Genomic DNA, 19,347 nt, shown 5'->3' with positions numbered 1-19,347 from the left:
GTTTAATCCCAAGATAATAGAATTAATGAACTCAAGAAGTCTTGTCTATGAGATTTGATCAACAGTTGATAAACATAATGCTTGTGTGAATGAATACATGTGAAATTGGAATTGTGAAAGGGTAAAGGCTTTATTCTCACTGTTTACATTTCAATCTTTTCAACTGCACTTTAGTTTATGGTGAACACCTGGTAACCGACATTAACAAGATGCATATATAAGAATATCCCCATCATTCCGGGACACCCTTCGGATATGATATAAATTTCGAAGTACTAAAGCATCCAGTACTTTGGATGGGGTTTGTTAGGCCCAATAGATCTATCTTTAGGATTCGCGTCAATTAGGGTGTCTGTTCCCTAATTCTTAGATTACCAGACTTAATAAAAAAGGGCATATTCGATTTCGATAATTCAACCATAGAATGTAGTTTCACGTACTTGTGTCTATTTTGTAAATCATTTATAAAACCTGCATGTATTCTCATCTCAAAAATATTAGATTTTAAAAGTGGGACTATAACTCACTTTCACAGATTTTTACTTCGTCGGGAAGTAAGACTTGGCCACTGGTTGATTCACGAACCTATAACAATATATACATATATATCAAAGTATGTTCAAAATATATTTACAACACTTTTAATATATTTTGATGTTTTAAGTTTATTAAGTCAGCTGTCCTCGTTAGTAACCTACAACTAGTTGTCCACAGTTAGATGTACAGAAATAAATCGATAAATATTATCTTGAATCAATCCACGACCCAGTGTATACGTATCTCAGTATTGATCACAACTCAAACTATATATATTTTGGAATCAACCTCAACCCTGTATAGCTAACTCCAACATTCACATATAGAGTGTCTATGGTTGTTCCGAAATACATATAGATGTGTCGACATGATAGGTCGAAACATTGTATACGTGTCTATGGTATCTCAAGATTACATAATATACAATACAAGTTGATTAAGTTATGGTTGGAATAGATTTGTTACCAATTTTCACGTAGCTAAAATGAGAAAAATTATCCAATCTTGTTTTACCCATAACTTCTTCATTTTAAATCCGTTTTGAGTGAATCAAATTGCTATGGTTTCATATTGAACTCTATTTTATGAATCTAAACAGAAAAAGTATAGGTTTATAGTCGGAAAAATAAGTTACAAGTCGTTTTTGTAAAGGTAGTCATTTCAGTCGAAAGAACGACGTCTAGATGACCATTTTAGAAAACATACTTCCACTTTGAGTTTAACCATAATTTTTGGATATAGTTTCATGTTCATAATAAAAATCAGTTTCTCAGAATAACAACTTTTAAATCAAAGTTTATCATAGTTTTTAATTAACTAACCCAAAACAGCCCGCGGTGTTACTACGACGGCGTAAATCCGGTTTTACGGTGTTTTTCGTGTTTCCAGGTTTTAAATCATTAAGTTAGCATATCATATAGATATAGAACATGTGTTTAGTTGATTTTAAAAGTCAAGTTAGAAGGATTAACTTTTGTTTGCGAACAAGTTTAGAATTAACTAAACTATGTTCTAGTGATTACAAGTTTAAACCTTCGAATAAGATAGCTTTATATGTATGAATCGAATGATGTTATGAACATCATTACTACCTTAAGTTCCTTGGATAAACCTACTGGAAAAGAGAAAAATGGATCTAGCTTCAACGGATCCTTGGATGGCTCGAAGTTCTTGAAGCAGAATCATGACACGAAAACAAGTTCAAGTAAGATCATCACTTGAAATAAGATTGTTATAGTTATAGAAATTGAACCAAAGTTTGAATATGATTATTACCTTGTATTAGAATGATAACCTACTGTAAGAAACAAAGATTTCTTGAGGTTGGATGATCACCTTACAAGATTGGAAGTGAGCTAGCAAACTTGAAAGTATTTTTGATTTTATGAAACTAGAACTTTTGGAATTTATGAAGAACACTTAGAACTTGAGAGAGATCAATTAGATGAAGAAAATTGAAGAATGAAAGTGTTTGTAGGTGTTTTTGGTCGTTGGTGTATGGATTAGATATAAAGGATATGTAATTTTGTTTTCATGTAAATAAGTCATGAATGATTACTCATATTTTTGTAATTTTATGAGATATTTCATGCTAGTTGCCAAATGATGGTTTCCACGTGTGTTAGGTGTAGTGACCCGAACTTTTCCATGTTTATATATATTAATTGAGATTGATATTTACATGATTAAATGTTTCCAACATGTTAAGCAATCAAACTTGTTAAGACTTGATTAATTGAAATAGGTTTCATATAGACAATTGACCACCCAAGTTGACTGGTGATTCACGAACGTTAAAACTTGTAAAAAAACTATATGATGACATATATATGGTTATATATATAGTTAACATGATATTATGATAAGTAAACATATCATTAATTATATTAACAATGAACTACATATGTAAAAACAAGACTACTAACTTAATGATTTTGAAACGAGACATATATGTAACATTTATCGTTGTAACGACATTTAATGTATATATATCATATTAAGAGATATTCGTACATCATAATATCATGATAATATAATAATTTAAAATCTCTTTTGATATTATAAACATTGGGTTAACAACATTTAACAAGATCGTTAACCTAAAGGTTTCAAAACAACATTTACATGTAACGACTAACGATGACTTAACGACTCAGTTAAAATGTATATACATGTAGTGTTTTAATATGTATTCATACACTTTTGAAAGACTTCAAGACACTTATCAAAATACTTCTACTTAACAAAAATGCTTACAATTACATCCTCGTTCAGTTTCATCAACAATTCTACTCGTATGCACCCGTATTCGTACTCGTACAATACACAGCTTTTAGATGTATGTACTATTGGTATATACACTCCAATGATCAGCTCTTAGCAGCCCATGTGAGTCACCTAACACATGTGGGAACCATTATTTGGCAACTAGCATGAAATATCTCATAAAATTACAAAAATATGAGTAATCATTCATGACTTATTTACATGAAAACAAAATAACATATCCTTTATATCTAATCCATACACCAACGACCAAAAACACCTACAAACACTTTCATTCTTCAATTTTCTTCATCTAATTGATCTCTCTCAAGTTCTATCTTCAAGTTCTAAGTGTTCTTCATAAATTCCAAAAGTTCTAGTTTCATAAAATCAAGAATACTTTCAAGTTTGCTAGCTCACTTCCAATCTTGTAAGGTGATCATCCAACCTCAAGAAATCTTTGTTTCTTACAGTAGGTTATCATTCTAATACAAGGTAATAATCATATTCAAACTTTGGTTCAATTTCTATAACTATAACAATCTTATTTCAAGTGATGATCTTACTTGAACTTGTTTTCGTGTCATGATTCTGCTTCAAGAACTTCGAGCCATCCAAGGATCCATTGAAGCTAGATCCATTTTTCTCTTTTCCAGTAGGTTTATCTAAGGAACTTAAGGTAGTAATGATGTTCATAACATCATTCGATTCATACATATAAAGCTATCTTATTCGAAGGTTTAAACTTGTAATCACTAGAACATAGTTTAGTTAATTCTAAACTTGTTCGCAAACAAAAGTTAATCCTTCTAACTTGACTTTTAAAATCAACTAAACACATGTTCTATATCTATATGATATGCTAACTTAATGATTTAAAACCTGGAAACACGAAAAACACCGTAAAACCGGATTTACGCCGTCGTAGTAACACCGCGGGCTGTTTTGGGTTAGTTAATTAAAAACTATGATAAACTTTGATTTAAAAGTTGTTATTCTGAGAAAATGATTTTTATTATGAACATGAAACTATATCCAAAAATTATGGTTAAACTCAAAGTGGAAGTATGTTTTCTAAAATGGTCATCTAGACGTCGTTCTTTCGACTGAAATGACTACCTTTACAAAAACGACTTGTAACTTATTTTTCCGACTAGAAACCTATACTTTTTTGTTTAGATTCATAAAATAGAGTTCAATATGAAACCATAGCAATTTGATTCACTCAAAACGGATTTAAAATGAAGAAGTTATGGGTAAAACAAGATTGGATAATTTTTCTCATTTTAGCTACGTGAAAATTGGTAACAAATCTATTCCAACCATAACTTAATCAACTTGTATTATATATTATGTAATCTTGAGATACCATAGACACGTATACAATGTTTCGACCTATCATGTCGACACATCTATATATATTTCGGAACAACCATAGACACTCTATATGTGAATGTTGGAGTTAGCTATACAGGGTTGAGGTTGATTCCAAAATATATATAGTTTGAGTTGTGATCAATACTGAGATACGTATACACTGGGTCGTGGATTGATTCAAGATAATATTTATCGATTTATTTCTGTACATCTAACTGTGGACAACTAGTTGTAGGTTACTAACGAGGACAGCTGACTTAATAAACTTAAAACATCAAAATATATTAAAAGTGTTGTAAATATATTTTGAACATACTTTGATATATATGTATATATTGTTATAGGTTCGTGAATCAACCAGTGGCCAAGTCTTACTTCCCGACGAAGTAAAAATCTGTGAAAGTGAGTTATAGTCCCACTTTTAAAATCTAATATTTTTGGGATGAGAATACATGCAGGTTTTATAAATGATTTACAAAATAGACACAAGTACGTGAAACTACATTCTATGGTTGAATTATCGAAATCGAATATGCCCCTTTTTATTAAGTCTGGTAATCTAAGAATTAGGGAACAGACACCCTAATTGACGCGAATCCTAAAGATAGATCTATTGGGCCTAACAAACCCCATCCAAAGTACCGGATGCTTTAGTACTTCGAAATTTATATCATATCCGAAGGGTGTCCCGGAATGATGGGGATATTCTTATATATGCATCTTGTCATTGTCGGTTACCAGGTGTTCACCATATGAATGATTTTTATCTCTATGTATGGGATGTGTATTGAAATATGAAATCTTGTGGTCTATTATTATGATTTGATATATATAGGTTAAACCTATAACTCACCAACATTTTTGTTGACGTTTTAAGCATGTTTATTCTCAGGTAATTATTAAGAGCTTCCGCTGTCGCATACTTAAATAAGGACGAGAATTGGAGTCCATGCTTGTATGATATTGTGTAAAAACTGCATTCAAGAAACTTATTTTGTTGTAACATATTTGTATTGTAAACCATTATGTAATGGTCGTGTGTAAACAGGATATTTTAGATTATCATTATTTGATAATCTACGTAAAGCTTTTTAAACCTTTATTGATGAAATAAAGGTTATGGTTTGTTTTAAAATGAATGCAGTCTTTGAAAAACGTCTCATATAGAGGTCAAAACCTCGCAACGAAATCAATTAATATGGAACGTTTTTAATCAATAAGAACGGGACATTTCAGTTGGTATCCGAGCGTTGGTCTTAGAGAACCAGAAAATTTGCATTAGTGTGTCTTATCGAGTTTGTTAGGATGCATTAGTGAGTCTGGACTTCGACCGTGTTTTCTTTAAAAATGATTGCTTAACATTTTTGTTGGAAACTATATATTTTTAACATATGAATATTATGTGATATATTAATCTCTTATCGTGTTTAATATTATGTGATAGATGTCTACCTCTAGAACAAGTCCCATTGACTCACCTAATAATAATGAAGAGTCAAATGTAAATTGGAATGATTTGTGGACTGATTCACAAGTTCCCGAAGAGGAACCGGAAGAAGAGTCGGAACCGGAAGAAGAATCGGAACCGGAAGAAGAATCGGAACCGGATGAAGAAATAGAACCGGTGGGGGAAATAATAAAACGGTTAAGTAAAAGAAAATCCTCAACCAACCGACCAAAGTTAATTATGGTCAATGGTGTTTCCGCCAAGGAAGCAAAATATTGGGAGGATTACCAATTCTCCGATGAATCGGATTTCGACGAGAATTCCGATGATGTTATAGAAATTACCCCAACTGAATTTAAAAAGGCAAAAGAAAATAATAAGGGAAAGGGCATAAAAATAGAGAAATCTAATTCCAACCCCGATGAACTTTATATGTATCGTCAACCCCCGAAGTCCTTAAGTTGTAACAATGACCCGGGAACCTCTAAACCACCAGGTTTTTCTAAACCAATGTGGACAACGACGGCTCGTATTAGGGGAACATCATATATCCCTAGAAACTTGGCAAAACGAACCAAAACCGAAGAAGAAGAAACGAGCGAGTCGGAATAAGATAGTTGTATTCGTGTGGTGTAATATATGGAATATAGTGTTCTTATGCTTTATGATATATGTAAAAATTGCTTGTATTAATAAGTATTTTTTTTTATGAATCTAACTCTTGTCTATTTTACAGTTTAAAAACACAAAATGGATAGACAACCCAATATTTTAAGAGACCTACCCGGAGACATGATTGATGAAATCTTGTCTAGAGTCGGCCAGAATTCTTCGGCACAACTATTTAAGGCGAGATCAGTTTGTAAGACATTCGAAGAACGTTCCAAGAATGTCTTGGTTTATAAGAGACTTTCGTTTGAAAGATGGGGGATATCACATTGGGAAACCCATAAGTTACGATGTGTTTACTTTGACGCATATATTGCGGGGAACCCAAATGCTATTTTACGCAACGGGTTAAGAAATTATTTTGACTCAATATATCCGAATATTGGACTTCGTGATTTAGAAAAAGCGGCTAACATGCAACATAAAGAAGCATGTTATGCTTACGGATTAGTAATGTTCGCTTCTCACCAAAGTGAGAACAAGAACATCGGGCTACAACTATTAAACAAAACGTTTCCACAAGTGATGGAGTCGGTAATTGGGGTAAGAAATGAGGTTTTTAGATTATTACGGGACTGTTGGACATTACGTAACCCTCGTCCCTTTGATGACGTTACAACACGCTGTCTTATCAACGGCCATAACGGTTATGTTGCACAAGACCAAGGATGGGAAGTAGTCCTAGTAAAACCAGAATGCATGACTTGTTTCTGGACGTATGAATTACGTGTCTTTATTGCCTTTGCCGAACGACTTGTGTACTAGCTAGAATTGTCTTCACAACTATCTTGTATCAAAGTTATTGTGTGCTATATTTCATGCTTTATGTAAAATAAGCGGTATTGTAAGTTTGTAAAATATTGTATAAAAGTTTGAACGCGAAATATTATTACAATCAGTTTTTCATATAGAATTGTAGTAGTTGAATTGTATATTAGCTACTAAGTATGAACTTAACGGGTAGGTACTACCCGAATTTAAACTTATAAAACGCTAATATGAAGAAAAAGCTTTTATAAATGAGTTCATATTATGCTACGAAATACTATTAACTACTCTTAATATTCTGTATGATTAACTTGTTCCATTTAACTATTTTGAAGGAAATGGCACCGACTACTCGACACACCGTGAATATGAATGAAGAGGAATTCCGTACTTTTCTAGCTTCAAACATAGCCGCAGTACAGGCTGCGCTACATACCAACAATAACCTTGGATCTAGCAGTACAGAAAATCGTGTAGGATGCACCTACAAAGAATTCACTGCCTGCAAACCTTTGAAATTTGATGGAACCGAAGGACCGATCGGATTGAAACGGTGGACCGAGAAGGTTGAATCGGTGTTTGCCATAAGTAAGTGTACTGAAGAGGACAAAGTGAAGTACGCTACGCATACCTTCACAGGTTCTGCGTTAACATGGTGGAATACCTATCTAGAGCAAGTGGGACAAGATGATGCGTACGCACTACCGTGGTCAGCATTCAAGCACTTGATGAACGAGAAGTACCGTCCCAGAACCGAGGTAAATAAGCTCAAGACAGAACTTAGAGGGTTACGAACCCAAGGATTTGATATTACCACGTACGAAAGACGATTCACAGAATTGTGCCTATTGTGTCCGGGAGCATTCGAAGATGAGGAAGAGAAGATCGACGCGTTTGTGAAAGGATTACCGGAAAGAATCCAAGAAGATATAAGTTCACACGAGCCCGCCTCCATACAACAGGCATGTAGAATGGCTCACAAACTAGTGAACCAGATTGAAGAAAGAATTAAAGAACAGACTGCTGAAGAGGCCAATGTGAAGCAAGTCAAAAGAAAGTGGGAGGAAAACGGTGATAAGAATCACCAATACAACAACAACAGCAATTACAACAATAATCGCAACAATTATCCCAACAATCGCAACATCAATCGCAACTACAACAAACGGCCCAACAACAACAACAACAACAACAACAACAGCAACTACAACAATCATCCCAACAACAATAATAACCGCAACAACAACAACAATCAGAAGCAACTATGCCAAAGGTGTGAAAAGAATCACTCGGGGTTCTGCACCAAATTTTGCAACAAGTGTAAAAGAAATGGTCATAGCGCGGCGAAGTGTGAGGTCTACGGACCAGGGGTTAATAGAACGAAAGGAACAAATGGTGTCGGAACGAGTAATGGCGGAGCGAGTAGTGTCGGAGCAAGTTATGCCAATGTAGTTTGTTATAAATGTGGAAAACCAGGCCACATTATTAGAAATTGCCCGAACCAGGAGAACACGAATGGACAAGGCCATGGAAGAGTTTTCAATATTAATGCGGTAGAGGCACAGGAAGACCCGGAGCTTGTTACGGGTACGTTTCTTATTGACAATAAATCTGCTTACGTTTTATTTGATTCGGGTGCGGATAGAAGCTATATGAGTAGAGATTTTTGTGCTAAATTAAGTTGTCCATTGACGCCTTTGGATAGTAAATTTTTACTCGAATTAGCAAATGGTAAATTAATTTCAGCAGATAATATATGTCGGAATCGAGAAATTAAACTGGTTAGCGAAACATTTAAGATTGATTTGATACCAGTAGAGTTAGGGAGTTTTGATGTGATAATCGGTATGGACTGGTTGAAAGAAGTGAAAGCGGAGATCGTTTGTTACAAAAATGCAATTCGCATTATACGAGAAAAAGGAAAACCCTTAATGGTGTACGGAGAAAAGGGCAACACGAAGCTACATCTTATTAGTAATTTGAAGGCACAAAAACTAATAAGAAAAGGTTGCTATGCTGTTCTAGCACACGTCGAGAAAGTACAAACTGAAGAAAAGAGCATCAATGATGTTCCCATTGCAAAAGAATTTCCCGATGTATTTCCGAAAGAATTACCGGGATTACCCCCACATCGATCCGTTGAATTTCAAATAGATCTTGTACCAGGAGCTGCACCAATAGCTCGTGCTCCTTACAGACTCGCACCCAGCGAGATGAAAGAACTGCAAAGCCAATTACAAGAACTTTTAGAGCGTGGTTTCATTCGACCAAGCACATCACCGTGAGGAGCTCCTGTTTTGTTTGTCAAGAAGAAAGATGGTACATTCAGGTTGTGTATCGACTACCGAGAGTTGAACAAACTTACCATCAAGAACCGCTACCCACTACCGAGAATCGACGACTTATTTGATCAACTACAAGGCTCGTCTGTTTATTCAAAGATTGACTTACGTTCCGGGTATCATCAAATGCGGGTGAAAGAAGATGATATTCCAAAGACTGCTTTCAGAACACGTTACGGTCATTACGAGTTTATGGTCATGCCGTTTGGTTTAACTAATGCACCAGCTGTGTTCATGGACTTTATGAACCGAGTGTGTGGACCATACCTTGACAAGTTTGTCATTGTTTTCATTGATGACATACTTATTTACTCAAAGAATGACCAAGAACACGGTGAACATTTGAGAAAGGTGTTAGAAGTATTGAGGAAGGAAGAATTGTACGCTAAGTTTTCAAAGTGTGCATTTTGGTTGGAAGAAGTTCAATTCCTCGGTCACATAGTGAACAAAGAAGGTATTAAGGTGGATCCGGCAAAGATAGAAACTGTTGAAAAGTGGGAAACCCCGAAAACTCCGAAACACATACGCCAGTTTTTAGGACTAGCTGGTTACTACAGAAGGTTCATCCAAGACTTTTCCAGAATAGCAAAACCCTTGACTGCATTAACGCATAAAGGGAAGAAATTTGAATGGAATGATGAACAAGAGAAAGCGTTTCAGTTATTGAAGAAAAAGCTAACTACGGCACCTATATTGTCATTGCCTGAAGGGAATGATGATTTTGTGATTTATTGTGACGCATCAAAGCAAGGTCTCGGTTGTGTATTAATGCAACGAACGAAGGTGATTGCTTATGCGTCTAGACAATTGAAGATTCACGAACAAAATTATACGACGCATGATTTGGAATTAGGCGCGGTTGTTTTTGCATTAAAGACTTGGAGGCACTACTTATATGGGGTCAAAAGTATTATATATACCGACCACAAAAGTCTTCAACACATATTTAATCAGAAACAACTGAATATGAGGCAGCGTAGGTGGATTGAATTATTGAATGATTACGATTTTGAGATTCGTTACCACCCGGGGAAGGCAAATGTGGTAGCCGATGCCTTGAGCAGGAAGGATAGAGAACCCATTCGAGTAAAATCTATGAATATAATGATTCATAATAACATTACTACTCAAATAAAGGAGGCGCAACAAGGAGTTTTAAAAGAGGGAAATTTAAAGGATGAAATACCCAAAGGATCGGAGAAGCATCTTAATATTCGGGAAGACGGAACCCGGTATAGGGCTGAAAGGATTTGGGTACCAAAATTTGGAGATATGAGAGAAATGGTACTTAGAGAAGCTCATAAAACCAGATACTCAATACATCCTGGAACGGGGAAGATGTACAAGGATCTCAAGAAACATTTTTGGTGGCCGGGTATGAAAGCCGATGTTGCTAAATACGTAGGAGAATGTTTGACGTGTTCTAAGGTCAAAGCTGAGCATCAGAAACCATCAGGTCTACTTCAACAACCCGAAATCCCGGAATGGAAATGGGAAAACATTACCATGGATTTCATCACTAAATTGCCAAGGACTGCAAGTGGTTTTGATACTATTTGGGTAATAGTTGATCGTCTCACCAAATCAGCACACTTCCTACCAATAAGAGAAGATGACAAGATGGAGAAGTTAGCACGACTGTATTTGAAGGAAGTCGTCTCCAGACATGGAATACCAATCTCTATTATCTCTGATAGGGATGGTAGATTTATTTCAAGATTCTGGCAGACATTACAGCAAGCATTAGGAACTCGTCTAGACATGAGTACTGCCTATCATCCACAAACTGATGGGCAGAGCGAAAGGACGATACAAACGATTGAAGACATGCTACGAGCATGTGTTATTGATTTTGGAAACAGTTGGGATCGACATCTACCATTAGCAGAATTTTCCTACAACAACAGCTACCATTCAAGCATTGAGATGGCGCCGTTTGAAGCACTTTATGGTAGAAAGTGCAGGTCTCCAATTTGTTGGAGTGAAGTGGGGGATAGACAGATTACGGGTCCGGAGATTATACAAGAAACTACCGAGAAGATCATCCAAATTCAACAACGGTTGAAAACCGCCCAAAGTCGACAAAAGAGCTACGCTGACATTAAAAGAAAAGATATAGAATTTGAAATTGGAGAGATGGTCATGCTTAAAGTTGCACCTTGGAAAGGCGTTGTTCGATTTGGTAAACGAGGGAAATTAAATCCAAGGTATATTGGACCATTCAAGATTATTGATCGTGTCGGACCAGTAGCTTACCGACTTGAGTTACCTCAACAACTCGCGGCTGTACATAACACTTTCCACGTCTCGAATTTGAAAAAATGTTTTGCTAAAGAAGATCTCACTATTCCGTTAGATGAAATCCAAATCAACGAAAAACTTCAATTCATCGAAGAACCCGTCGAAATAATGGATCGTGAGGTTAAAAGACTTAAGCAAAACAAGATACCAATTGTTAAGGTTCGATGGAATGCTCGTAGAGGACCCGAGTTCACCTGGGAGCGGGAAGATCAGATGAAGAAGAAATACCCGCATCTATTTCCAGAAGATTCGTCAACACCTTCAACAGCTTAAAATTTCGGGACGAAATTTATTTAACGGGTAGGTACTGTAGTGACCCGAACTTTTCCATGTTTATATATATTAATTGAGAATGATATTTACATGATTAAATGTTTCCAACATGTTAAGCAATCAAACTTGTTAAGACTTGATTAATTGAAATAGGTTTCATATAGACAATTGACCACCCAAGTTGACTGGTGATTCACGAACGTTAAAACTTGTAAAAAAACTATATGATGACATATATATGGTTATATATATAGTTAACATGATATTATGATAAGTAAACATATCATTAATTATATTAACAATGAACTACATATGTAAAAACAAGACTACTAACTTAATGATTTTGAAACGAGACATATATGTAACATTTATTGTTGTAACGACATTTAATGTATATATATCATATTAAGAGATATTCGTACATCATAATATCATGATAATATAATAATTTAAAATCTCTTTTGATATTATAAACATTGGGTTAACAACATTTAACAAGATCGTTAACCTAAAGGTTTCAAAACAACATTTACATGTAACGACTAACGATGACTTAACGACTCAGTTAAAATGTATATACATGTAGTGTTTTAATATGTATTCATACACTTTTGAAAGACTTCAAGACACTTATCAAAATACTTCTACTTAACAAAAATGCTTACAATTACATCCTCGTTCAGTTTCATCAACAATTCTACTCGTATGCACCCGTATTCGTACTCGTACAATACACAGCTTTTAGATGTATGTACTATTGGTATATACACTCCAATGATCAGCTCTTAGCAGCCCATGTGAGTCACCTAACACATGTGGGAACCATTATTTGGCAACTAGCATGAAATATCTCATAAAATTACAAAAATATGAGTAATCATTCATGACTTATTTACATGAAAACAAAATAACATATCCTTTATATCTAATCCATACACCAACGACCAAAAACACCTACAAACACTTTCATTCTTCAATTTTCTTCATCTAATTGATCTCTCTCAAGTTCTATCTTCAAGTTCTAAGTGTTCTTCATAAATTCCAAAAGTTCTAGTTTCATAAAATCAAGAATACTTTCAAGTTTGCTAGCTCACTTCCAATCTTGTAAGGTGATCATCCAACCTCAAGAAATCTTTGTTTCTTACAGTAGGTTATCATTCTAATACAAGGTAATAATCATATTCAAACTTTGGTTCAATTTCTATAACTATAACAATCTTATTTCAAGTGATGATCTTACTTGAACTTGTTTTCGTGTCATGATTCTGCTTCAAGAACTTCGAGCCATCCAAGGATCCATTGAAGCTAGATCCATTTTTCTCTTTTCCAGTAGGTTTATCTAAGGAACTTAAGGTAGTAATGATGTTCATAACATCATTCGATTCATACATATAAAGCTATCTTATTCGAAGGTTTAAACTTGTAATCACTAGAACATAGTTTAGTTAATTCTAAACTTGTTCGCAAACAAAAGTTAATCCTTCTAACTTGACTTTTAAAATCAACTAAACACATGTTCTATATCTATATGATATGCTAACTTAATGATTTAAAACCTGGAAACACGAAAAACACCGTAAAACCGGATTTACGCCGTCGTAGTAACACCGCGGGCTGTTTTGGGTTAGTTAATTAAAAACTATGATAAACTTTGATTTAAAAGTTGTTATTCTGAGAAAATGATTTTTATTATGAACATGAAACTATATCCAAAAATTATGGTTAAACTCAAAGTGGAAGTATGTTTTCTAAAATGGTCATCTAGACGTCGTTCTTTCGACTGAAATGACTACCTTTACAAAAACGACTTGTAACTTATTTTTCCGACTAGAAACCTATACTTTTTTGTTTAGATTCATAAAATAGAGTTCAATATGAAACCATAGCAATTTGATTCACTCAAAACGGATTTAAAATGAAGAAGTTATGGGTAAAACAAGATTGGATAATTTTTCTCATTTTAGCTACGTGAAAATTGGTAACAAATCTATTCCAACCATAACTTAATCAACTTGTATTATATATTATGTAATCTTGAGATACCATAGACACGTATACAATGTTTCGACCTATCATGTCGACACATCTATATATATTTCGGAACAACCATAGACACTCTATATGTGAATGTTGGAGTTAGCTATACAGGGTTGAGGTTGATTCCAAAATATATATAGTTTGAGTTGTGATCAATACTGAGATACGTATACACTGGGTCGTGGATTGATTCAAGATAATATTTATCGATTTATTTCTGTACATCTAACTGTGGACAACTAGTTGTAGGTTACTAACGAGGACAGCTGACTTAATAAACTTAAAACATCAAAATATATTAAAAGTGTTGTAAATATATTTTGAACATACTTTGATATATATGTATATATTGTTATAGGTTCGTGAATCAACCAGTGGCCAAGTCTTACTTCCCGACGAAGTAAAAATCTGTGAAAGTGAGTTATAGTCCCACTTTTAAAATCTAATATTTTTGGGATGAGAATACATGCAGGTTTTATAAATGATTTACAAAATAGACACAAGTACGTGAAACTACATTCTATGGTTGAATTATCGAAATCGAATATGCCCCTTTTTATTAAGTCTGGTAATTTAAGAATTAGGGAACAGACACCCTAATTGACGCGAATCCTAAAGATAGATCTATTGGGCCTAACAAACCCCATCCAAAGTACCGGATGCTTTAGTACTTCGAAATTTATATCATATCCGAAGGGTGTCCCGGAATGATGGGGATATTCTTATATATGCATCTTGTCATTGTCGGTTACCAGGTGTTCACCATATGAATGATTTTTATCTCTATGTATGGGATGTGTATTGAAATATGAAATCTTGTGGTCTATTATTATGATTTGATATATATAGGTTAAACCTATAACTCACCAACATTTTTGTTGACGTTTTAAGCATGTTTATTCTCAGGTAATTATTAAGAGCTTCCGCTGTCGCATACTTAAATAAGGACGAGAATTGGAGTCCATGCTTGTATGATATTGTGTAAAAACTGCATTCAAGAAACTTATTTTGTTGTAACATATTTGTATTGTAAACCATTATGTAATGGTCGTGTGTAAACAGGATATTTTAGATTATCATTATTTGATAATCTACGTAAAGCTTTTTAAACCTTTATTGATGAAATAAAGGTTATGGTTTGTTTTAAAATGAATGCAGTCTTTGAAAAACGTCTCATATAGAGGTCAAAACCTCGCAACGAAATCAATTAATATGGAACGTTTTTAATCAATAAGAACGGGACATTTCATTAGGTGACTCACATGGGCTGCTAAGAGCTGATCATTGGAGTGTATATACCAATAGTACATACATCTAAAAGCTGTGTATTGTACGAGTACGAATACGGGTGCATACGAGTAGAATTGTTGATGAAACTGAACGAGGATGTAATTGTAAGCATTTTTGTTAAGTAGAAGTATTTTGATAAGTGTATTGAAGTCTTTCAAAAGTGTATAAATACATATTAAAACACTACATGTATATACATTTTAACTGAGTCGTTAAGTCATCGTTAGTCGTTACATGTAAGTGTTGTTTTGAAACCTTTAGGTTAACGATCTTGTTAAATGTTGTTAACCCAATGTTTATAATATCAAATGAGATTTTAAATTATTATATTATCATGATATTATCATGTATGAATATCTCTTAATATGATATATATATATACATTAAATTTCTTTACAACGATAATCGTTACATATATGTCTCGTTTAAAAATCATTAAGTTAGTAGTCTTGTTTTTACATATGTAGTTCATTGTTAATATACTTAATGATATGTTTACTTATCATAGTATCATGTTAACTATATATATATCCATATATATGTCATCATATAATTTTTACAAGTTTTAACGTTCGTGAATCACCGGTCAACTTGGGTGGTCAATTGTCTATATGAAACATATTTTAATTAATCAAGTCTTAACAAGTTTGATTGCTTAACATGTTGGAAACATTTAATCATGTAAATATCAATCTCAATTAATATATATAAACATGGAAAAGTTCGGGTCACTACACCTATTTCAGATAGTCAGTGGGTAAGCCCCACGCAAACAGTGCCAAAGAAAGCTGGGATAACAGTAATGGAAACGGAGGAAGGTGAAAAGATCACAACCCGTCCCGTGACGGGTTGGCGGGTATGTATTGACTACAGGAAGTTGAATGCTGCAACTTCAAAGGATCACTTTCCCTTGCCTTTTATTGATCAAATCATCGAAAAGTTGTCAGGTCAGAAATTTTATTGTTTCTTAGATGGGTATTCGGGATATAATCAAATACCTATTCACCCTAATGACAAATAAAAAACGACTTTTACTTGTCCTTATGGAACTTATGCTTTTAGACGAATGCCTTTTGGTTTATGTAATGCACCTGCTACTTTTCAAAGGCGTATGATGAGTATTTTCTCAGAGTTAATAGGCGAGTCTTTAGAAATTTTCATGGATGATTTTTCAATATTTGGCAAGTCTTTTGAGTCGTGTTTGAATATGTTGGAAAAAGTTTTAAAAAGGTGTACCGAGACCAACCTTGTCCTTAGTTGGGAAAAGAGCCATTTCATGGTAAGGGAAGGGGTGGTTTTGGGACATATTGTGTTCGAACGGGGATTCGAAGTCGATAGAGCAAAAGTTCAACTTATTGCTACATTACCTCCACCGACCAATGTTAAGGGGGTAAGATCATTTTTAGGACATGCGTGATTCTATCGTAGGTTTATCAAAGATTTTAGCGTTATTTCTAAACCATTATGTAATTTGTTATTAAAGGACGCCTCTTTTGACTTTGATGACCAATGTAAGGAGGCCTTTAATACCCTTAAGCGTAAGTTGACCGACGCACCCATTTTACAATCACCCGATTGGACCAAACCATTTGAAATTATGTGCGACGCTAGTGATTTTGCAGCTGGGGCTGTTTTGGGTCAAAGAGTTGATAGGAAACCGGTTGTTATCTATTATGCTAGTAAGACGTTCTCGGATGCCCAAGTGAATTATACCACAACCGAAAAAGAATTATTAGCAGTAGTGTTTGCCTTAGACAAATTTAGATCGTATTTGTGGGGGTCTAAGGTAGTTGTCTTTTCGGACCATAGTGCCCTAAGGCACTTGCTTGAGAAGAAAGAGTCTAAGCCTAGATTAATTAGGTGGATTTTGTTGCTACAGGAGTTTGACTTGGAAATAAGGGATAAAAAGGGTATAGAGAATGTGGTAGCCGACCATTTATCTAGGATACCCCCGCCACCATTTGACCCTGCTAAACCGATCCAGGAGAATTTCCCGGACGAGTGTTTGTTTAGTGTTGTGCAGGTACCTTGGTTCGCGCATATTGTTAATTATTTGGTGACTAAAAAAATACCGGAGCATTGGAACAAGCACAAGAGGGATTACTTTTTATCGCAGGTTAAGCATTATATTTGGGAGGACCCGATTCTTTACCGAATTGGACCCGACCAAATCATAAGAAGATGTGTGGCAGAAGATGGACATAAGAACATTCTAGCTCATTGTCATACTTTTTCATGTGGAGGACATTACGGAGTCAAGAAAACCGGGTACAAAGTACTCGACTCAGGTTTCTTTTGGCCTACTATTTTTAAATACGCGTGTGAGTATGTAAAAAATTGTGCTAGGTGTCAAAGGATGGGGGGAATCTATAAGCGTAATGAAATGCCTATGAACCCGATTTTGGTTTGTGAAATCTTTGATGTTTGGGACATAGATTTTATGGGACCCTTTCCACCTTCTTTTGGGTTTGAGTATATACTAGTAGCCGTTGATTATGTCTCCAAGTGGGTGGAGGCTGAGGCTACTCGGACCAATGACCACAAAGTTGTCCTAAAGTTTGTTAAGAAAAATATTTTTTGTCATCATGGTGTACCGAAGGCTATAATTAGTGATGGGGGTTCGCACTTTAAGAACTCGCACTTTGCTAAACTTTTAAGGGATTATGGGGTAAATCACCGAATTGCTACGCCTTACCATCCCCAAACAAGTGGGCAACTGGAAGTATCTAATAGGGAATTAAAAAGGATTTTAGAAAAAACCGTAAATCCTAATCGCAAAGATTGGTCTTTAAGACTAGACGATGCGCTTTGGGCTTACCGGACAGCTTATAAAACCCCTATTGGTACTTCACCTTATCGACTTGTTTATGGGAAGGCATGTCACTTACCTGTTGAAATTGAGCATCGTGCAGAGTGGGCTATTAGACAGGTGAACATGAACATGGATGAGGCAGGAAAAGCAAGAAAGTTAGACCTATTGGCGCTGGATGAGTTGAGACGCGATGCTTAAGAAAAGTTCAATAATTTACAAAGAGAAAATGAAAGCGTTTCATGATAAGCAAATCGTAAGGCGGATGTTTGAAGTGGGGCAAAGTGTGTGGTTGTTTAATTCAAGGCTAAAGTTATTTGCGGGTAAGTTGAGAAGTAAGTGGAACAGTCCCTATGTGGTTACCAAGGTTACTCCGTATGGGGCAATTGAAATAAAAGATCCAAAAGGTGGGGAACCGTTCTTAGTTAATGGGCAACGATTGAAAATTGCTTCCGGTTTGTCGCTTGGTGATGCTAGGGTAGTTGAAACAATTCGGTTTGAACCAATGAAAGTCCATCAACTTAGAACAATTCGGGTTAATGAATCAAATAATTATGTTAGTAAAGAGAATATTGATGCGTGGCTTGATCAAAATGTTAATATTAGTCGTATGCCCAATTGTGACGTTTGGGATGATGATGGGCGATTTGATGATGCGCCCGAGGACGAGGTGTCTGAGGTTATTTCAGATGAATGTTTTGATGAGTTTGATGAAAAGTTGTCATTGGAAGAAGATGTTAAGGGAAGGCCGGAGTTCCGTCGTCAAGAAGAAGATCCAGGGGAAGTATTGTTCGAATTGAGTTTCATTGGGGTCTTACCCCATTTTGCTAACGATCATCGTGAATTCAAGGTGATTACCGATACGGGGTCTACAATTAATATCATGTCATACGTGATGTACAAGCGATTATTTCATGACAAATGTTCTTTATGTTCGTTGACTAAATCCGATGCGGTCATCACACTTGGCAACAATACTAAGTGTCAGGCACTTGGTGTACTTCGTGATGTGATGGTTAGTGTGAAAGGTGTCTTCCTTGAAGTACCATTCACCATTTTTGATATGCCTACGGATGAAGATGTTCCATTGCTATTCGGGCGTGGATTCATTGCAACCGCGGATTGTAAAATAGACCCGGGTGCAGGTTCTATCACTTTTGAAGGAGGAAACGGAACTTTTAGATTTTGTAATTCGGAAAATATGCGTTTTCCTTCGGCATATATAGAGAAGA

This window comes from Rutidosis leptorrhynchoides, chromosome 1 (genome assembly GCF_046630445.1).
Source record: "Rutidosis leptorrhynchoides isolate AG116_Rl617_1_P2 chromosome 1, CSIRO_AGI_Rlap_v1, whole genome shotgun sequence".
NCBI lineage: Eukaryota > Viridiplantae > Streptophyta > Magnoliopsida > Asterales > Asteraceae > Rutidosis > Rutidosis leptorrhynchoides.
This window is presented reverse-complemented; position numbering follows the sequence as displayed.